Raw genomic sequence first — 20,409 nt, 5'->3', positions numbered from 1 at the left:
AATACTTTGTATCTATGTGTAAGCTGAAAGTAACTATGCACTCACTTGAAAGGTGGTGACTCAGCACTCGGACAACGGTTCGATACTCTCAAAACGATTTTCCTTCGATAAAACCTAGTATCGATACCACTAGGGGGTTTAGTCTAACGATAATCGCGACAAATTAATTGTCTAACTATTATTATTATTATATAAGCGTCAATAACACTCAATATAACTCATAATAGTAGCCCAAATAATTATTTTAAGGACCTAATAACATTCCTATAATTATTTGAAAGCTATATTAAAAATTGCGTAAGCGTAGCACACTTACAACGGATTTTATCGAAAAACGGAACTTATTTGGAGCAGCGTTTCGAAACCGAAAGACTCCTTTTTCTCGGGACTCCGGGAGCCTCGGGGTTTCCCTCGGGTGCTAGGGAGGTTCCCTAGGGTTTAGGGGTGGTTTGGGGTTGTAGAGAGAGAAAGAAGTTAGAGAGAGAAGTGATTTTGGTGTGAAAAATTCAGAACTCTCGGCCCCCTTTTATAGCCTGCGAGGCCTCGGTACGCTGGGCGTACCTCGAACCTACGCTGGGCGTAATGGCTCGGATAAGGGCGCCACCTCGGACCAACTGTCTTGCACTCCGGAAGAGATAAGGGCGAGGGTACGCGGGGCATACTGACTTCGGACGCGGGGCGTAAGCGAGGACCACGTGTTGGCCATCTGAAGCGAGCCGTGATCAGCAAGCGACGGTCAGGATTAAGCCACGTCATCAGTCCATGCATCAACTTCGCAATTTCACTTTCTAACTTTAAAAATTCGTAACTTTCGCATACGAGCTCCGTTTTCGACGTTCTTTATATCCACACGAAGGTGGGAACGTATTCTACAACTTTTGTTTAGACTTTGTCGGCTAATTTTGAATCGATTTTAAATTTTATATTATTAACAGGCTGGGATATGATTGGTCCGTTAAATCCTCATAACTTCTTCATCCGACGTCCGTTTTCGCCCATCTTTTTCTCGTTACGCTACTCTCAACGAGATCTTCGATTCTCGTTTAGGTCATGTTGGCTAAAAATCACTCGATCTAATATTCGAATTTCGGGCTGTACACTGCTATTCCGGAACTTCAAAAAATCATAACTTCTTCATACGAAGTCAGATTTGGGCGTTCTTTTTATCGATGTTCTTAGTTTAGCATATTCTACGACTTTCGTTTAGATCGCTAAAGCCAAATCTCGCTCTATCGTAAATTCACTATTTACGCTTTCCGGTATCGTGCCGGTTCTGTCGCGAAACTTCGACGGGTCATAACTTCTTCGTTATAACTCGGATTTCGGCATTCCTTATATCCCCGGAATCCTTGTTTCGACCACTACAACTTTATATAAAGATATCGGGCTTATCTCACACTTTGATTTTGACGCTTATTTTTATTCTTTATTAATTATACATTTATAATTAAATAACAAACACATAAACACACATAATTCACATAGTACTCAAATATTTCATCTTTATTACTTTAAAAAGAGTTACAATAGTTGACCTAGACTATTACATTGACAAAAATGCTTAGCCCTAAAACCCGGGCGTTACATATAGTTTTGTCTTTGTTTTTGCGAAAAGCGGATTCCATCCACAACTCATAAATGAATTGCAAATAACAAAGGAAACACGTAAAAACAACAAAAACTAAAAAAAAAGTTCTATTGTTACGCTGCCACGGCGTGGTAAAATTTACCATGTTGTGGTGAGTCAAAAAAAATAAAACCTACATAAAAGTAAAAGGAACCAAACAATAAATAATCCTAATAAAATAGCAGATTTAAAGTAACTAAAACCGAACCGTTCCCCGACAACGGCGCCAAAAACTTGATGTGTATTTAATGTGTATATGTATTTATTCAAGTTTCAATTTTATAAAACTAATGTTTCTTTCACTAGATTATTAAACACACTAGGCAGTGTACCTAATCGTGTAATAGCATAGCTATGGTAAGAACAAGTGTTGAACTCAAGGAACGGTGTAATAGTTGACTTTATTCTACTTCTTAACAAATTACTAATGAAATTAGAGAAGGTTTTGTTTTTCTAGTTTTACAAGACTAGAAACTTAAAATACCAAACTAACTAATTATCAATTAATTAAGCTAACACTAACTAATGCAAGATAACAATGATGAATTAACCAAGGTGAGTAAGAGACTTTCATTTAGCTTTGTATTTACTTGTTATTATGGTTGATTTATGGAAGTTCAATGGATTTTAGTTCCTTGGTTACCGATTCCTAAGATGACCAAATTAATATTCACTAATTTAATCGTTTAGCAAACTAACTTATTTATTCGGTGATCAAGCGGACAAACTTACAAGTTTACTAGTGTTCAGTTCGTATTGATTAGAATTATAATCGATTGATCAATTTAGTTTATTGATTCAATTCAATATATGATTTGTCTTCGTACATTAGCTCCTATACCTTTTTACCCACTCTTCTACTTAACCCTAGGTTTTGTTGAAAATTCTAGTCCTACGATTTTGCAATTCACAAGATCATAAGATTCAAATTCAACTAAGAAAGATAGTCATACTAACTTAATCAAATTCAAAAATAAGTAGAGAAAATAGTTATCAAAAGTACTTGAGGTTTTTTAATAAGCAAAATCAACAAATAACCAAATAGCCAAATCCAATCCATAAATTCAACCACAAATAATTAATCCATCCTAGGCTAAATGAAAGTCATGAGAATTTAGCTCATGATTTCACCAAACAAGTATATAAAATCGAAATTCAAAGTAATTGACATGGAAAAATATAATGAAAAGTTGAAGTGTAAAGATTTGTTGCCTTGATGCTCCTAATTCCAATGGTGTGATCGAATTCCTTGCTTCCAAGTCTTAGAGCAGGTGCTTTGCCTTCAAAAGTGATGATTACTTCCAGAGCCAAAGGTTCCAATTCGGAGGAGAATGAAATCTATTTATAGTTTTCCCGAATTCAGAGCACCACGAGGTGGTAAGGCCACCACATCGTGGTGTTCGTGTTTATCCCGTGTTCTTCAAGTCTTTGAAGCAAATCGGAATTCTTCACTTCACCACTCCATGGTAAATCCACCACGACGTGTTGGTTATTTTTTCTTCATTTTAAAGTTTTGATTCAATCTCCCAACTCCCAGGTCCAGCTTCCAACTTCTAGCTTCCTTTTTGCTCCAAGCATGTCTTTTATCCCTACAACACAATTCATAACAAATTAAGTATCTTTTGTTCTAATAAGGGCATAAAAGTAATTAAAATATTAAGTTATGATGTATAATTATGTGTATAAATATGCACATATCACTAGTTTATCCACATCATACATATATATATATATATATATATATATATATATATATATATATATATACTCAAAAGTATATAAAACAACTCTTTGGTTTTCTAAAACAACTTTTGTGAAATACAAATGCATGTAACCTTTGCTCACAAAAAAATAACAATTATAATGTTGTTAAAGAAAATTTGTATGGTTTTTTCTTGCAAAGAGAAAATCATCCATGTATTATAGAAACAAAGATTTCATCAACTTAACGAATAATCTAAACAACGTTGCAAAAATGGCTCTAATACCAATTGTGGGGTTTTTATTCAAAAATAGTCTAAAATAAATAGTCAAACTACGAGTTTTAGCAACGGAAGAAATTTTATATTTGAATAAACTAAAACAATTTTATCCACTAAGGATCATTTTGCAAAGACTTCGAAAGATTAAAACAACCATAGAAAGTTAAGTTTTACAACCTTTGAAGAATTTGATTCTCATGAGAGATTGGAAATTGATGAAGTGTTGCATGAAACTCTAATAGAGAAGTTCTCTATAATATATTCACTAAGCAAGAGTTGAACCACCAAAATATGGTAGTACATACTTGTATAAAGTTATTGTTAAGATTTAAGACTTATACAAAATAAGTTCTTAAAGAGAATCAACTTTAAAGGCTTCATTTCTAGCACCAAAATGTTAGAAAGAAGAGGAGAGGGAGAAACTTTTGGATTCGACAATTGGCAACCCCAAAAGGGTGAGGATAATGAATTGAAAGACCAACCATTTCATGCATCTAAAGTCTTTAACTTATACCTCCAAGTGTATGCAAAAGTGAAGACCATAAAGAAAAAAGGTGGAAGCCTTTTCTTATATTTATATTAATAGTCGTTGCTAAAGGCAATAACAACGATCTGTCATCGCTAATACTTCACCTTAATACCTCGTCACTATTTCTCATACTGTCTCTCTAATACTCATTGTCTCCACTAAAAGTGTTGCCACTAGTATATTGTTTTCGTTTTTTAAATAAGACCTTCTTGATTTAGAAAAACCAATACGATACATTAAAAAATGATGCTACACATTTAATTAAGATAAACTAATACAAACATTAAAAAATTATTAATATATGTATATACAAATTGCTGAATAAGGTGGGAATATTTCGCGGTCATTTTAATTAGGGTATTAGCGGGGACAGGAATCACCGCTACTGATGTCGCTACAAATAGGTTTTACGAAACGAGATGTTAGTCGATGGATCAACAAGTTTAATCAACGAATAAGGTGTCCATCATCGATCACACTGATTGGGGTTAAAAGGAATAAGAGGTGACTCCTTTAGCATCGAAGCAAGTTATAACTGTGACATGTAAACATGCTAATTAAATACTTTTGATATTGGCTTGCTCACCGCTACATTTTTTTCCATTATAACGGTTATTTGTTATGGTGAATGTCTAAATTAATATTCATTTTACATGTTAGCTAGTTTAATATTAGGGAAACTGAGTAAACTAACAAATTTTTCGTGTATTTTTTAAAAAAATAACTCATTTAAACAATTTTTTGCAAAATGACCATATTCATCAGAATGGGCCATTCTGGAACCAAATTTGTAGTCATTTTCTGGTGGGCCAGCCCATCAGGTTTACTTCAGAATGGGTCATTCCGAAATATCAATACTTATTCTCGAGAAATTTTTGAATTTGAAATTCCATAATATATTTCGAATTCATTTTGCATATTGACATTTCAATACCGATTTCGACTCTCCAATACACCACTTTGACTCTTTGATTCGGATTCCGATCTCCAACACGCCACTCCGAATTTCCTATTCCGACACTCATTCTGAACTCCGACTATAAATATGGAAGACGATCACTATGACCCAGTATTATTACGAGTAAGTTTGTTACTCATACTTAAGATTTTTGTTTATGTTTATATCATCCAGAATGAATAGAAAATGTTTCGTAGTTGCAATAGAAGATTTTAGTGCATTAGAACCAACCCAATCCTACATTAGTTGTTTATATAATGTGTTTATTTTGTATTTAGGTCTCTAAGACAATAACTAAATTGGTATATTCTTGAATTAGAAGCAAAGTCCTTTTTGGGTTGCCTTCATAACCAGTAACCGAATAAAATGACTTTTGGAGAGAGATGTTGATTTGTTAATTTATTATATGATTTATAAATTAATTAGAAATTAAAAAAATAATTTATTAATATATTATATGATTAATATATTAATTAAGAATTAATCAAAAATGATTTAAAATAAATTTCAGGTTAATTAGAATTAATTGGAAGTGCAAAGACTTAAGTTATAATTATTCAATAGTTGAACAACAGGGGAATTCCATTACACTCCCTGCCCTGGACGATTTTGAGGGTTAATCAGTGTTTCTAGAATATTCCTTGTAGATAAATAACGATTTGGATAATTACCTAATTTAATATATTATTATGATATTCAAATTAGGGTTATCCAAAGCTTCCTATTTCAGCTATAAATGGACCCCTTGGCATATGGATTTTTTTTTCCACTCCTCATAACTCTCATATGGTCGATATTTTGCTCTTGCCTCCTCTCTCCTCAAATCTTCTAGTTACTAGTGTTTTGGGTACAAGCCATTAGAGGCACTTAAGCTTTTGGTGTTTCCTTTCCAAGGAATTTCAAGAGGATTTGGTTTCATTATTTTGTGTAATAATCAAAAGGTATGTAACCCTAATATTTATATGATTTTCAATTTTCATAAACTCTCCTTAAGGTTTCTCGATATTCATAGTTTATTGATATCAATATAAAAAATATAGATCCAAACTAGGTTGCATGTGAACTTAAAGGTTATGTTTTTTTTTTGCTCATATATATGAATTTTATATACTAGAAAACCCATCAGTTGTATCAGAGTCTTAGTCTTTTATTTGATTGTGCGTAATAGTGAAAGGACCAAAATTGGGGTTTATGTAAATTAAACCCTAAAGGCTTGAATTTTCATAAATGGCTAGGGTTCTTGAAACCCTAGCCCCCACCCTTTATTTTTGAAAATCGATAGGTCTCCCTTAGGGTTTATAGTTTCCAATAATTACATTTTAAATGTCATAAAATTTGGATAATTAAAAACCTAGTAACCCTGATTCTTTATTTTCGAAAATTAGAAGGGTTCTTTGGATTAGGATTAAATTTGAATTAGTTATTATTGTTTGATTGAAGATAATTATTTAACACCTAATGATTTAAATTCGAATTATTTTATTAACTGTTTAATTGAAGATAATTATTTAAATCACTAATGATTTAAATTAACTTAATTAATTAGTTAATTAAAGGATAATTGGTAAATCATTAATTGGTTAAAATTAATTAGTTAATTGTTAATTTTGAAAATTTAAGCTTGAACCTATTATTTTTGAAAAGTTTTAAAATACACCTTATACTATTATGATTAAATTTGTAATATATTATATGTGTAAGAAAAGTCTGTCACCCAATACTAGGCCTCATTCAAGATGCCATGCTATACGGGGTATATGGAAACAATTCTCATCCACCGATACCTTATGTGGTGGAAGTTCGTTATTTGAACGGGTTGATAGAACATAACCTCTTAAAAGTATGATTCTATTAATGCACCAGAACCTTTTTATACAAATTGCAACTCTAGTTACTTTAGAAAAAAAATGTGAGGGTATGTTAATCCAAGAAAACGCACATCACTCTTTATATGTCATAGTGGAGCATGTGTGGCTAACCGGCACACTAATTTGGGACTATAAAGTTGAATGATGGATAAATAGAAAATTATCATTGTTGATGGCGCATGTGGAATTCGCCGGTACATCAATTTAAGATGATAAATGACCTCGAGGTTGTCAAACGGGTTTGCATGGTTATTCACATCTCGTTTGTGATCCTTTTAATCGTGCATAATACGCGATTAAAGATGTCATTGATAAGATTCAATGAATCTCAAAATATCTAGGAGTTCTACAAGATTGAAATTAATAAAAGTCTAACCTATCTAAAATGTATTCATAATTTGATTATGACATCCCTTTTTAGATTTCGAATAAAAAATATGGATCCTAACCTTAATTTAAATTTTGGGTTAATAATTAAGGATTAAAATCAAATAACTTGAATTATTTCTTTTCCCACTTTTGGATGTCTTATGAAGATAGAAAAGATTTCCTCGTTCTTCTAGAGATGATCTTCCACTTTCAAGTCAAGGTGAAAATGTCTTCCATTCCTTAGGAAATGGTGGAACTGGACATCATCTCTCTTCAACTCTTCTACCTCCTCCTCCCGTGACTCTCCCAATGTCATGTTTTCCTAAGGTTGAAAGATATGAAACTACTTAATCCTTATTGGCATGTAAACATGAAGATGGAAATTATATGTGTGCGTATGTTCTAAAAATGAAGTCATACATTGACAAAATGGAAAGGATGGGTGTTGTATTCCCCAGGTAGTATGCTATTGACTTGGTTCTTCTATCACTTCAAAAGTCATATGATCAGTTCATTGAGAGCTTTTATTTGAGGGACCTCAACATAACCCTAATTGATGTGACCCAAATGTTGGTGGTTGTGGAAGGAGAAATTCTTAAGAACACATGTAAAGAAAAGATGCTTATAGGGTATGATTCCAAGGTTTCCATGGACATTGGCAATGGTGACATTGGTGGTCCAAAATATATTTCTCTTCCCAATGGAAAGGGGTCATCCAAGATCAAACCGTTTGATCATATGGTAAACAGAAATGCTTGTTCTAGGATCCTTCCATGTGTTAAAACCAAAGAGTCTATTTGTTTCTACTACCAATTAAAGGGACATTGGTTGTGAAGCTGCCCAAAGTAACTAAAGGATCTCAGAGATGGTAAAGACAATGCATATGACTCTACTTTAGGTACATCCATTATCTAAATCCATTATTTTATAAGTTCCTATTCATAAACTCTTAATACATAATGTGATGATCATATTTTTATGACATTGAAGAATCTAAGAGAAAGAATGAAGATCAAGCATTGCGAGCTAAATGTGTTCGTGTGAGATGGACTTTTGTCACATGGTTCGATAGGCAGAATTTGGAGCTACTATTAAGGATTTAGGATTATCTAATAGATTGATATTACTTTTCAAATATTTCTAGAACATAGTTTCCTCTTTATGCATTGTAAGGACAAGTTCCAATTTTATTTTTCAATAAAATGATTTTTTGGTTAACATGGTTTCCTCGGTTTATATTTCTTTGCAATAGCATAAATGAATATGTTGATCATGTTTCTAATAATGGCAATGTTAATTGTTGATTTGATTATTATGCTATTGCTTGTGGTACTATCATAATTGATCGAGTGAAAGGAAATCTCATCACTAACTAGACTGATACTTGGAGTCGTACAATTCGAATTGTATTATATATGAGAATACTTTTCATTGGAAAATTATATCTTAAATCATTGTTCACATGTTTATGTGAGACAATTGAAGGACTAATGGATTGAGTACGTGTTTATATGGACTCTTCAGATCCACCATAAGAGACGATAACTCTATTCATCATGATTTACTAATGTTTCAGTAAATATGGTTTTGTATATAAGATTAAACAGGATTCTAATACTTTTGAAAAGGTCATGAGTAGCAGAACGAATGGAAGAATCCATCAGGCAGAAAGATAAAAGATTCTCCAATTTGAAAAGAAAGGAAAATGCTTTAGTATCATGTTTTATGATCATCTTAGTAATTGTGGAAATTGTATCACAATTAACACTCCAAGAACATCTTAGTGAAATTTTATGACTAAGAAGAGAAATCAAACACTTTCAAAAATTGTTTGATTATAAGATGAGTCATACTTTGTTCCCAACCAACTTCTAGAGCCATGCTCTAGTGAATCTGAATCCTATCTTGAAACTCATTTCAAAACTAAGAAGGATAATAACACCTCGTAATATGTGGAGCAATAATGTTTTATTAATCTAGCACATCTAGAATTGGAGTTGTGATGTTTTCGTTGATCAAGAAACAAAACATAAACTAAGACCTATTCTTTGTTTACTCATCGGAAATCCATGCAAACTTTTGAATATTTGTTTTAGCTTTTCAAGGAATGTTCCTTGATCGAAAACTCATATGTCAAGAATTCAATGCGAGTTATGTTGATCTTGATCTTGCAAGAGTCAATCATCAATGATCCTTTTAGTTATCACTAGCACGCGACCTGAGGCTGAAAACGTGTTGTGTTTAATCGACATATTCTTATTTTTGTGCACTTCTAGTTGTGTTATTAATAAGTATGAGTTCTATGTTCTTTATTTAACGGAAAAAGCTAAGCATGTTGGCAGTGAATGTACATTGATCAATATGGGTGAGTTGCTAACAACATGGAAGCACTGGTGGGTCCTTGAGCTGCCAAAAGGCAAGAAATTTAGATTAGTGATGTTTGCTCCATGATGGAATTCTGAATTTGAAACTGTTTTGTCCTTAACCCTGTCTTCTGACTATAGGTTGGAAATGATAGATTCACATAAATAGAAACTTATGTAACTTGAAATCTAAGTGGCAAAGATTTCGCTCTAATTCGTGAAATTAAGTACTAGGAAATACGTTCGTTGATAGACTTTAAGGGTCCGATAAGGATCAATACGAATATTGGTTGTACTAGTTGCATTCTTAAATTCACAATATGATTATGACATACCTCTTCATATTTTTAATTGTGAGGTATTGCAAGAAATTTTTTAAACTTTAAGGAGATATGTTTATCACGTCTAGAAGGGGTTTGAACACATACACTACTCGGATAAAGTGCATAAGCTTAAGAAGTCTAATTAGATGCCTAACGAATCATCACGAAATAGGAATCTGCACTTCCATGAGAAAGTAAAAGGGTATTGATGTCTAGAAGTCCAATTGATTTCTGGGTACATGTCAAAGCTAGTGGGAGCATAATTGTGATGGGTTTTGAGCACTATAACATCCCTATGGTGCACATACAACCCTGATGCTTAGGATCTAAGTTTTCTCAAGTTATACATGCAATTTCATTTTATCCAAAGCATATACCCTAGCTAGCATGCAATTGGAGATATATAACATAAAAAATAGTTAGACGAATACCTCTTAATTGTAGCTTATAGTTCTTGGCCTTTCAAGAGCTTAGTACCTCATGTGAGATACCTCTAATAAGTTACAAACACAAAAAGAAAATGGAGGCTTGTGAGAGTGGGGTTATGAAGCATAAAAATGGGCTAGGGCTTCACCTTGGAATGCATTGGTCGATTTTAGGGAGTTAGGGGTTACATTTATAGTGCGGAATTCCTAGGGTTTCTTACACGTAAACCATAATTCACCATGACTGTAACATCCCGAAATTCAGGTAAAGCTATTTAACCCTTCTCTTTTGTCAAGTTGTCAAGTTTAGCCCATGAGTGAATTTTGTGGAAAATGAGTACGCTGGGCGTACTAGGGAGTACGATGCGCGTACTCATGCGCTTAATTTGGACGCGGACTCACCTAGGTACGCTGGGCGTAGAGGGCCCAGATGCAAACCCTAATATTTGGCTTGTGCACAATATAAAGGATGCTAAGGCTTATTCCTCAGCCACCATATAAGAGAGTGAAACCCTAAGAGAGCCTTCCTTCGTCCTTAAGCTTGTGTGTGAGTGTTTTGAGCTAAAAGTGCCTTGGTGTGTTAGTGAAGAAGAAGGAGAGGAGCTTGTGGAGGCTAGGGCGTGAAGTGCAAGTTTGGATCTGAGATCTTCAGAGTAAGAAGCTTCATCAAGTGGTATAAAGCTCAAAACTTTCCTCTTTATCTTGGTTTGATGTTGCATGGACCATTTCTAGGGTTAAAAGACCCAAAAGTGGAGACTTTATGAGTGTAAGGGACTCCATGGACCTAGATTTGTCCCATTTCAGTGATTTTTGTACTATAGATCCATAAAGATCCCAACTTGGTTGTTGTTATGGGGTCATGCTTGAGTTATGAGCTTTTCTAGGGTTGGAAATGGAATGTTATGGGTGTTAGTGACTTGTCCAGCCATGCAAAGGCTTAAAGTCACCAACTTTATGGATTAAGAGGCTTAGAAATGGTCAGATCTAGAAGTTGGACATGTGTCTTAACTGTTTAAGACCCCAAGAGCGAAGGAGTCTGAAACTGGGAGTTACGCGGGGCGTAATCCCAGTACGCGCGGCGTAGGGGGTCGCGTTCCCCGTTTTTGTGAGGTCACCGGGTACGCCCAACGTACAGGTTTGGTAGGCGCAACGTAACCCGGAGAGTTGACTTTTGTTGACTTTTAGGGTTTGATCAATGATGTGTGTAAATGCACTTGTTTTATTCCTACTATTTATTAATAAATTTAGCACACAAAGGTAGTGAACCTGTCTTTTAGTGGTATAGTTTAGTAAGTAAGGTATCGAAGTCAGGGAACGGAAAATTAAACTAATGGCTAATTTTAACTAAGCAATTAATGAAAGTAAAAGGTTTTTCTTCTAGTTTTACAAGACTAGAAACTTAAGCACACCATAAAACACTTAATTAACTAAATAACTAAAGCAAACAACTAATTCACCAAATTTGATAAAGATGTTTCTATTTAGGTTCAACCAATTCACTCCTATGGTTATTTTGTATTTATGATAGATTAATTGTTATTGGCTACCAATTATAGTGATTAGGTTCATGTTCATTACTCGTAACCCTTAGACAATTAATTAATTCAAGCAGTGATCAAGTGTTTAAACTAATTAATTCCCTATATTAATAATTTGGATTAAATAAGATTTGTAGTGGTTAATCAATTTAGTGGTTCAATTAACCTCTTCTTTGATGGTTTCTCAAACAAGCTCACACATTAATCTAATTATTGTCTTATTAATCTTAGTTTCATAATCATTATTCCTAAGCATATGATTTAGTGTTCACATAGACATATGAGGTTAACAACTAAGAGATATTCATGCAGCTTAATTGTCTTCCAATTAACAGAAAATAATTGTGATTAATGCATAAGGTTCTTTAACAAACTTAATTTAATAGATCACCAATAAACAATTAACCAAAAACTAAGAATTAAACCATAGGAGTTCCTTGGTGTTCCCCAAACAGAAACAAAAACGTATTTAGCTCATAGTTGCAGTAAAAACAAACACAAAAACAAGTTTAGCTAGATTAAACATACTCAATTCCTAAAGCTAAGTGGGATGATTAACCTAGTTGCTTCAATTCTTCAAAAGGTTGAAGATTAGAATTCCTCAGCGTCTTCAAGGGTTCTCAATCGCAGTTGGATCTTCAAAAAATGCCAGAAAAGTAGTCCCATCGGATAAAGGCTCGGTTTTTATAGCTATCTCAAAACAATACTCGGCGAGTAGCAGACCCAACTCGCCGAGTAGCCTCGTAGTTATCCGTCTTAAATCAGGAGTCGTGGCTATCTTCTGGAATATTCTGCTGGACTCGCCGAGTAAGCTCGTGTACTCGGCGAGTAGATAAGTTTTTGTCCCTCAATCTTCATTCTTTTGTCTCTAATTGCTTTCCCTTGTTCCCTTTCACTCCCAAGCATGTCTTTTGGACTGAAAACAAAATTTAAACACTATTAAGTACCTTTTGTCCATATTATTCACATAATTAGTTAAAAATGAATAAAAATGTATGCTAAATAACTAACTAATTATGCACATATCAAAATACCCCACACTTGACTTTTGCTTGCCCCCAAGCAAAACTGAATTTTAAACATATTAGAATCACATATGACAATTCCAATGTAACCCAACCATTATGCCAAGACCGCAACGCATGCATTTGTGTCTAAAATTGTCCTAAGTACCCCCCATACTCCAAATACTCACAATCCTCATAAACATTCGCCCACTCACCCTGAACTATGCTCATTTTATGCAACCCTCCGAATCCATCCGCAGAAAATCTCTTACCCTCAAGGTATTTTTAATTGAGCAAGCCAAGCATACATAATCTAGAATTACAACTTTTCGATACCACTATGGAGCTCTTTTGAATTCTTCACTTCCTTGATAATTTGATCTTTGATTTCTTTGAATTCACCACCTTTATTGTTTGATTTTTGGTATCTTCAACTTTTGAATTTCTTGGAATTTTGATCTTTTGATCTTCACTTTATTTGCTCCAAAATTCTTCAACTTTTCTTGTAATTCTCTCTCTCTCTCTCTCTCTCTCTCTCTCTCTCTCTCTCTTTTACATGTACCTCACTTTTTTCACTCAATAAACCTACATGCTAAAGCAAGGGCGTTCAGCCTCAACCTTTATTGACTAACAATAATAATTTTCCTGGATACATTTCAGGTTTAGGCTGCTAAACATATTGCATCCCTCAGGCTGACCAGGGTCGTGTTTTTGTCCCATGATTTCACTGGAATAAGGAAGCCACAAATGCACTAGAACGTATATAGGGTCAACTAAACATTTGGGTTTTCATGCAATCATCAACACAATTCTAACATGGAATCCTAATTTTCTTTTACCAAAATTTTCTAAATTAAGTCCCTTAGTAATATTTTTGGTATGCAACAATTTTTAAAATTAGCCTAAATTAAGATTCTAAATTTTCTAATGTATGACCAACGCCCTACCCCACACTTATTTTATGCAATGCCCTCATTGCATACTATGCAAAAAAATAAAAATGCAAATATATAGAGGGAATTGGAACAAACTCCCCTGGGGTAGCAGTCGATAGGTTGATACTCTCTTCTTTAGCTCCTTCTTCTCTTGACTTTAGCCATGGGAACAGCTCATCCATGGCTTGGGTGTCATGTCTCGTGTGGTTGACAGCTCGAAAATTTCACGGAACAAGCTTCTTAGAAAAACTCCAGTGACAATTCTTGACAAAAAGTGGATGAATGATGCAGTGATATTACTGAAAACAGCTCTGGAGTTCGAAAATTGCAAGTCTACTCGGCGAGTAATGACGTGTACTCGGCGAGTATATCTTGACTTGGAACTATATCGTGTAGTATCTCAGGTACTCGCCAAGTAGAATTTGTGCACTCGGCGAGTAGGCACTGTATTGCCAAAACTGATCTAGCTGATACTCCTTTCGACTCAGGTTTTGAATTTGGTAATTTCAATGATCCTCACTCTAATTCCTTCAGCAGCTGCACTCTCCATTACTCTCGACTCTCACGGACGCAATCCTAAGGACAAGACTCCATACTTTTCTTGAAAACCTCTCATTCCTTACTTGACCCTTACAATTTAGTATGCTTCCTAATCTTCTGTCCCTGAAAAATAAACAACTAAAAGTGAAAGTAATAACCATCCCAACAAAAATAAAAATCATCCAAGTGTTTGACAATTGTTCAAAACATAACAAAACATCACAGAACATAAAAGAAAATTCTTCCTTACTTGACAAGTGTTTGACAATTGGATACTATGTTGTGGCATTTCATTTCGAGATGAAATGTTTCCCACTCTTTGACAAGCATCACATTCTTTGACAAATTGGGATGCATCTTTAAAAATTGTGGGCCAATAGAACCCAATGTCAAAGATCTTCTTTGCCTTGTAGTGTGCTCCATGATGTCCACCCGTGGGCCCGCTATGACAATGCTCTAATATTTTCCGGCTTTCCTTCCCGAATACGCATCTTCGTATGATCCCATCCGCACAGCTCCGGAAGAGGTATGGCTCGTCCCAAAAGTAATATTTTAATTCAGAAAAGAATTTCTTCTTTTGTTGACTGCTAAAATCTTTCGGGATGTATTTTGTAGCTAAATAATTAGCTATATCTGCGAACCATGTCTCTTCTCCCACGATCACCATAATGTACTCGTCCGGGAAGTCGTCTCCATCTTTATCTTCTTGCAATTGCGGGTTCTCAAGCCTTGACAAGTGGTCAGCTGCTACATTCTCCATTCCTTTCTTGTCTCGTATCTCTATGTCGAACTCTTGAAGAAGTAGCACCCATCATATCAGTCTTGGCTTGGCATCCTGTTTTGCAAACAAATACTTGATATCCGAGTGGTCAGTAAAAACAGTAGTTTTGGATAAAACCAAGTAAGGGCAGAATTTGTCAAAGGCATACACCACAACTAATAATTCCTTTTCAGTGGTGGTGTAATTCTCTTGGGCTGGATTTAGAGTCTTGCTAGCATAATATATGGGTCGAAAGTGCTTATCAACCCTTTGAACAAGGATAGCTCCTAATGCAAAGTCACTAGCATCACACATAATCTCAAAGGGTAAGTTCCAATTTGGTGCAATAATGATCGGGGCATTAGTTAATTTTTCCTTTAAACATTCAAATGCCTCAAAACATTCTTTAGTAAAAGTATATGGTGCATCTTTTAGTAGTAATTGTGTTAGAGGTCTAGTTATTTTAGAAAAATCTTTTATGAAACGCCGGTAAAAACCCGCGTGTCCTAGAAAACTCCTAATTCCCTTCACATTAGTTGGTGGTGGTAATTTTGGCAATGGTGTCAATCTTTGCCCGATCCACTTCAATTCCCATTTTGGAAACTTTGTGGCCCAAAACTATACCCTCCTTGACCATAAAGTGACATTTCTCCCAATTGAGGACCAAGTCGGTTTTTTCCCACCTAGCAAGCATTAAGTGAAGATTTGTGAGACAATCATGGAAAGAAGATCCAAAAACAGAAAATTCGTCCATAAAAACTTCCATGAATTTTTCCACCATATCGTGGAATATGGCTGTCATACACCTTTGAAAAGCCGCGGGTGCATTGCATAGCCCAAAAGGCATGCGTCTATAAGCAAAAGTCCCACTTGGGCAAGTGAATGTGGTCTTTTCTTGGTCCATTGGGTCTATGGGTATTTGAAAATACCCCAAGAATCCATCTAGAAAGCAATAGTAGCTATGGCCCGATAGTCTTTCTAACATTTGATCAATAAAATGTAAGGGAAAATGGTCTTTACGAGTGGCATCGTTTAGCTTTCGATAATCGATGCACACTCTCCAACTGGTTACCGTTCGTGTCGGAATTAGCTCATTCTTTTCATTGGTTATGACCGTCATCCCTCCTTTCTTGGGCACCACTTGGACCGGACTCACCCACAGACTGTCGGAAATGGAATAGATAATTCTCGCATCTAAGAGTTTGACCACTTCCTTCTTGACTACTTCTTGCATGTTTGGGTTTAACCTTCTTTGGTGTTGTACCACCGGCTTTGCTCCTTCTTCCAGATTGGTCTTGTGGGAGCAATAAGATGGGCTTATTCCTTTGATGTCGGTGATGCTCCATGCTATGGCCCGCTTCCGCTTCTTCAACACTTGCACGAGCTCTTTCTTTTCAGAATTGGACAGGTCAGCGACTATGATTACAGGCTTTTGGTTGCCTTCTTCAAGGAAAGCATACTCCAAATGCTCTGGTAAAATTTTGAGCTCTGTTTTTTGTTTCTGACTGTTGGACTCGCCGAGTGCAGGTAGGGTACTCGGCGAGTTTGTGGCTGTATTCACAACTTCTGCCTTTTCTAAGGAGGAACTCGACGAGTATATCGGTCCTACTCGGCGAGTAGGACTGTCAGTTTGCTTCACCAATTCTTCATAATCTGCTTCTTCCAGCAGTCTTTCAATTTCCATTAAGTCTTTTTCTGGATCAAATTCTTCATCATCAGTTGTGAACTTGCTGGAATCTTCAGTTATGCATTCCTCCAATAATTCGTCAAGCATATCAATTGAGAATGCCGTGTCGTCACTGTTCCTTGAATACTTCATAGCTTGGTATACCCCAAATGTGACTGAATCTTCACCTACCCGCAAGGTGAGCTTCGAGTCCCTCATGTCTTCTATAGCACTTGCCGTGTTGAGGAAGGGCCTTCCAAGGATGATTGGCACTTGTGGATCCGCCTCCATGTCTAGAATGATAAAATCAGCGGGAAAGACAAATTTGTCCACCTTGACTAGTATGTCTTCGCATATGCCTCTTGGGAAGGTGACTGTCTTGTTTGCCAAATGAATTTCCATGCGAATTGGCCTAGGTTCCGGGAGATCCAGCTTCTTAAAGAATGAGTATGGCATTAGGCTCACACTTGCTCCCGAATCGGCTAAGGCATGAATGGTGGCCAAGTTTCCAAATTGGAAAGGTAAAGTCAAACTCCCCGGATCACCTTTCTTCTTTGGTAGCTTATTTAGCATAGCAGATTAGCAGTTTTCATTGAGTACTACCTTCTTCACTTCTTCCATCTTCCTTCTATTAGTGAGAATTTCCTTAAGGAACTTTGCATACTTGGGCATTTGCATGACGGCTTCAATGAAGGGTATGTTGATTTGAAGAGTCTTGATATGATCTAGAAACTTCTGATACTCCTCTTCCTGCTTCTCCTTCTTAGCTCGGGCTGGGTATGGCATTGGAGGCTGGTAAAGTTTTTCAGGGACCTGGTTGTTGGTATTTGGTGGTGTACTCGCCGAGTGCGTACGTGGTACTCGGCGAGTAGGGCTGTCAGATTGTATGTCTTGGTTTTCTGCTTGCTTTTCTGCCTCCTCCTTCTGTGATTCCTTGGATGACTCAGTATGAATAGGTGCCAGGGGAGTGATTATCTTCCCACTTCTTGTTGTGACTATGTTTATGTGCGTGCCTCGTGGGTTATTTTCAGTTTTGCTTGGAAGTTCGCCCGGTGACCTTTGGTTGATTTGTTGAGCAAGTTGCCCAAGCTGCGTTTCTATATTATGGATGGATGCTTGCTGTTTAGGTCATGGTGTGGGCAGTTTCTTAGTAAGCTCTTGTACCTCTCCCATGCTTCATATAGTCACTCTCCAGCTTGTTGTTCAAAGTTAGCAATGGCCTTCTTCAACTTGGCTATCTTGGAAGGTGGGCAAAAGTGATCAATGAATTCTTCTTTCATCTTGGCCCAAGTGGTGACTAATCCGGGGGGGAGGGACTTGAGCCAGTCTTTTGTAGCACCTTTGAATGTCACCGGAAGCATACGAAGTAGCTGAGTCTCGTGGGGCACATTTGGAACATTGAAGTAATCAGCTACATCATTGACTTCGTCCAAATGCTTGTAGGCATCTTCATGGTCTTTTCCATAAAACGGTATTTCTTTAAGTAAATCTAGGATATGACCCTTTAGCTAAAAAGTAGCAGTCGCGGGAATTGCGGGTTGCACAAGTCCCGGGCCAGTATCGTCGCGCATCCTCTTCTTCCATTCCCATGGGGATTTCATCAATGTTAGCCATTGTGATAGCTAACTCTTCCTCGGAATCGGTTTCGTGCTCGTATGTAGGCTCCTCTTCTTCCTCGGTCTCGTACTCGATATCTTCTTGAATTGGGTCCTCGATTGTCAAAGAGGCACTGGATGCTCCTGATTTGTTGCTCTTCTTTTTCCCAAAAACAATCTTCAAATTGGACAAAGGTGACTTCTTTGGTGTACTCGAGCTCTCCACGTCCTTTCCTTTGTTCCTTTTTAATGCGGATTCGGGATCTTCAAACGGGGGTACCAGCAGGGTGTTTGATCCTCTGGTCATGAAAGTCCTGAAATAAACAAGATAAAAACGTAAAAAGAACAAAAAAAATGTACTAAAAAAATCAAAAATTAATCTGCTAAATACGCTGGTACTCCCCGAGTAGGTGCGACTGCACTCGGCGAGTATCAGTGTAATTTTGAAGAAATTTTAAACTTAATTTTAAAACTAAAACAGATGCTAAAACCTAATTTCTAACTATTAAATTGCAATAAATTAACTTTGTGCCAGTAAACTCACACAAAGGATCGAAAAAAATAGGGATTAGATTAATTATTTATAACCATTCCCCGACAACGGCGCCAAAAACTTGATGTGTGTAAATGCACTTGTTTTATTCCTACTTTTTATTAATAAATTTAGCACACAAAGACAGTGAACCTGTCTTTTAGTGGTATAGTTTAGTAAGTAAGGTATCAAACTCAGGGAACGGAAAATTAAACTAATGGCTAATTTTAACTAAGCAATTAATGAAAGTAAAAGGTTTTTCTTCTAGTTTTACAAGACTAGAAACTTAAGCACACTATAAAACACTTAATTAACTAAATAACTGAAGCAAACAACTAATTCACCAAATTTGATAAAGATGTTTCTATTTAGGTTCAACCAATTCACTCCTATGGTTATTTTGTATTTATGATAGATTAATTGTTATTGGATACCAATTATAGTGATTAGGTTCATGTTTATTACTCCTAACCCTTAGACAACTAATTAATTCAAGCAGTGATCAAGTGTTTAAACTAATTAATTCCCTATATTAATAATTTGGATTAAATAAGATTTGTAGTGGTTAATCAATTTAGTGGTTCAATTAACCTCTTCTTTGATGGTTTCTCAAACAAGCTCACACATCAATCTAATTATTGTCTTATTAATCTTAGTTTCATAATCATTATTCCTAAGCATATGATTTAGTGTTCACATAGACATATGAGGTTAACAACTAAGAGATGTTCATGCAGCTTAATTGTCTTCCAATTAACAGAAAATAATTGTGATTAATGCATAAGGTTCTTTAACAAACTTAATTTAATAGATCACCAATAAACAATTAACCAAAAACTAAGAATTAAACCATAGGAGTTCCTTGGTGTTCCCCAAACAGAAACAAAAACGTATTTAGCTCATAGTTGCAGTAACAACAAACACAAAAACAAGTTTAGCTAGATTAAACATACTCAATTCCTAAAGCTAAGTGGAATGATTAACCTAGTTGCTTCAATTCTTCAAAAGGTTGAAGATTAGAATTCCTCAGCGTCTTCAAGGGTTCTCAATCGCAGTTGGATCTTCAAAAAAACGCCAGAAAAGTAGTCCCATCGGATAAAGGCTCGGTTTTTATAGCTATCTCAAAACAGTACTCGGCGAGTAGCAGACCCAACTCGCCGAGTAGCCTCGTAGTTATCCGTCTTAAATAAGGAGTCGTGGCTATCTTCTGGAATATTCTGCTGGACTCGCCGAGTAAGCTCGTGTACTCGGCGAGTAGATAAGTTTTTGTCCCTCAATCTTCATTCTTTGGTCTCTAATTGCTTTCCCTTGTTCCCTTTCACTCCCAAGCATGTCTTTTGGACTAAAAACAAAATTTAAACACTATTAAGTACCTTTTGTCCATATTATTCA

At 35.8% G+C, this 20,409-nt stretch overlaps 1 non-coding gene across 1 annotated transcript; it reads left to right on the top strand.

The window, feature by feature from the left end:
- Positions 1–18,015: 18,015 nt before the first annotated feature.
- Positions 18,016–18,122, top strand: LOC111921701 (small nucleolar RNA R71). Its single transcript, XR_002860248.2, has one exon. It is a non-coding gene; the product is annotated as a small nucleolar RNA R71 (small nucleolar RNA).
- The last annotated feature ends 2,287 nt before the right edge of the window (positions 18,123–20,409 follow it).

This window comes from Lactuca sativa, chromosome 9 (genome assembly GCF_002870075.4).
Source record: "Lactuca sativa cultivar Salinas chromosome 9, Lsat_Salinas_v11, whole genome shotgun sequence".
NCBI lineage: Eukaryota > Viridiplantae > Streptophyta > Magnoliopsida > Asterales > Asteraceae > Lactuca > Lactuca sativa.
This window is presented reverse-complemented; position numbering and strand designations above follow the sequence as displayed.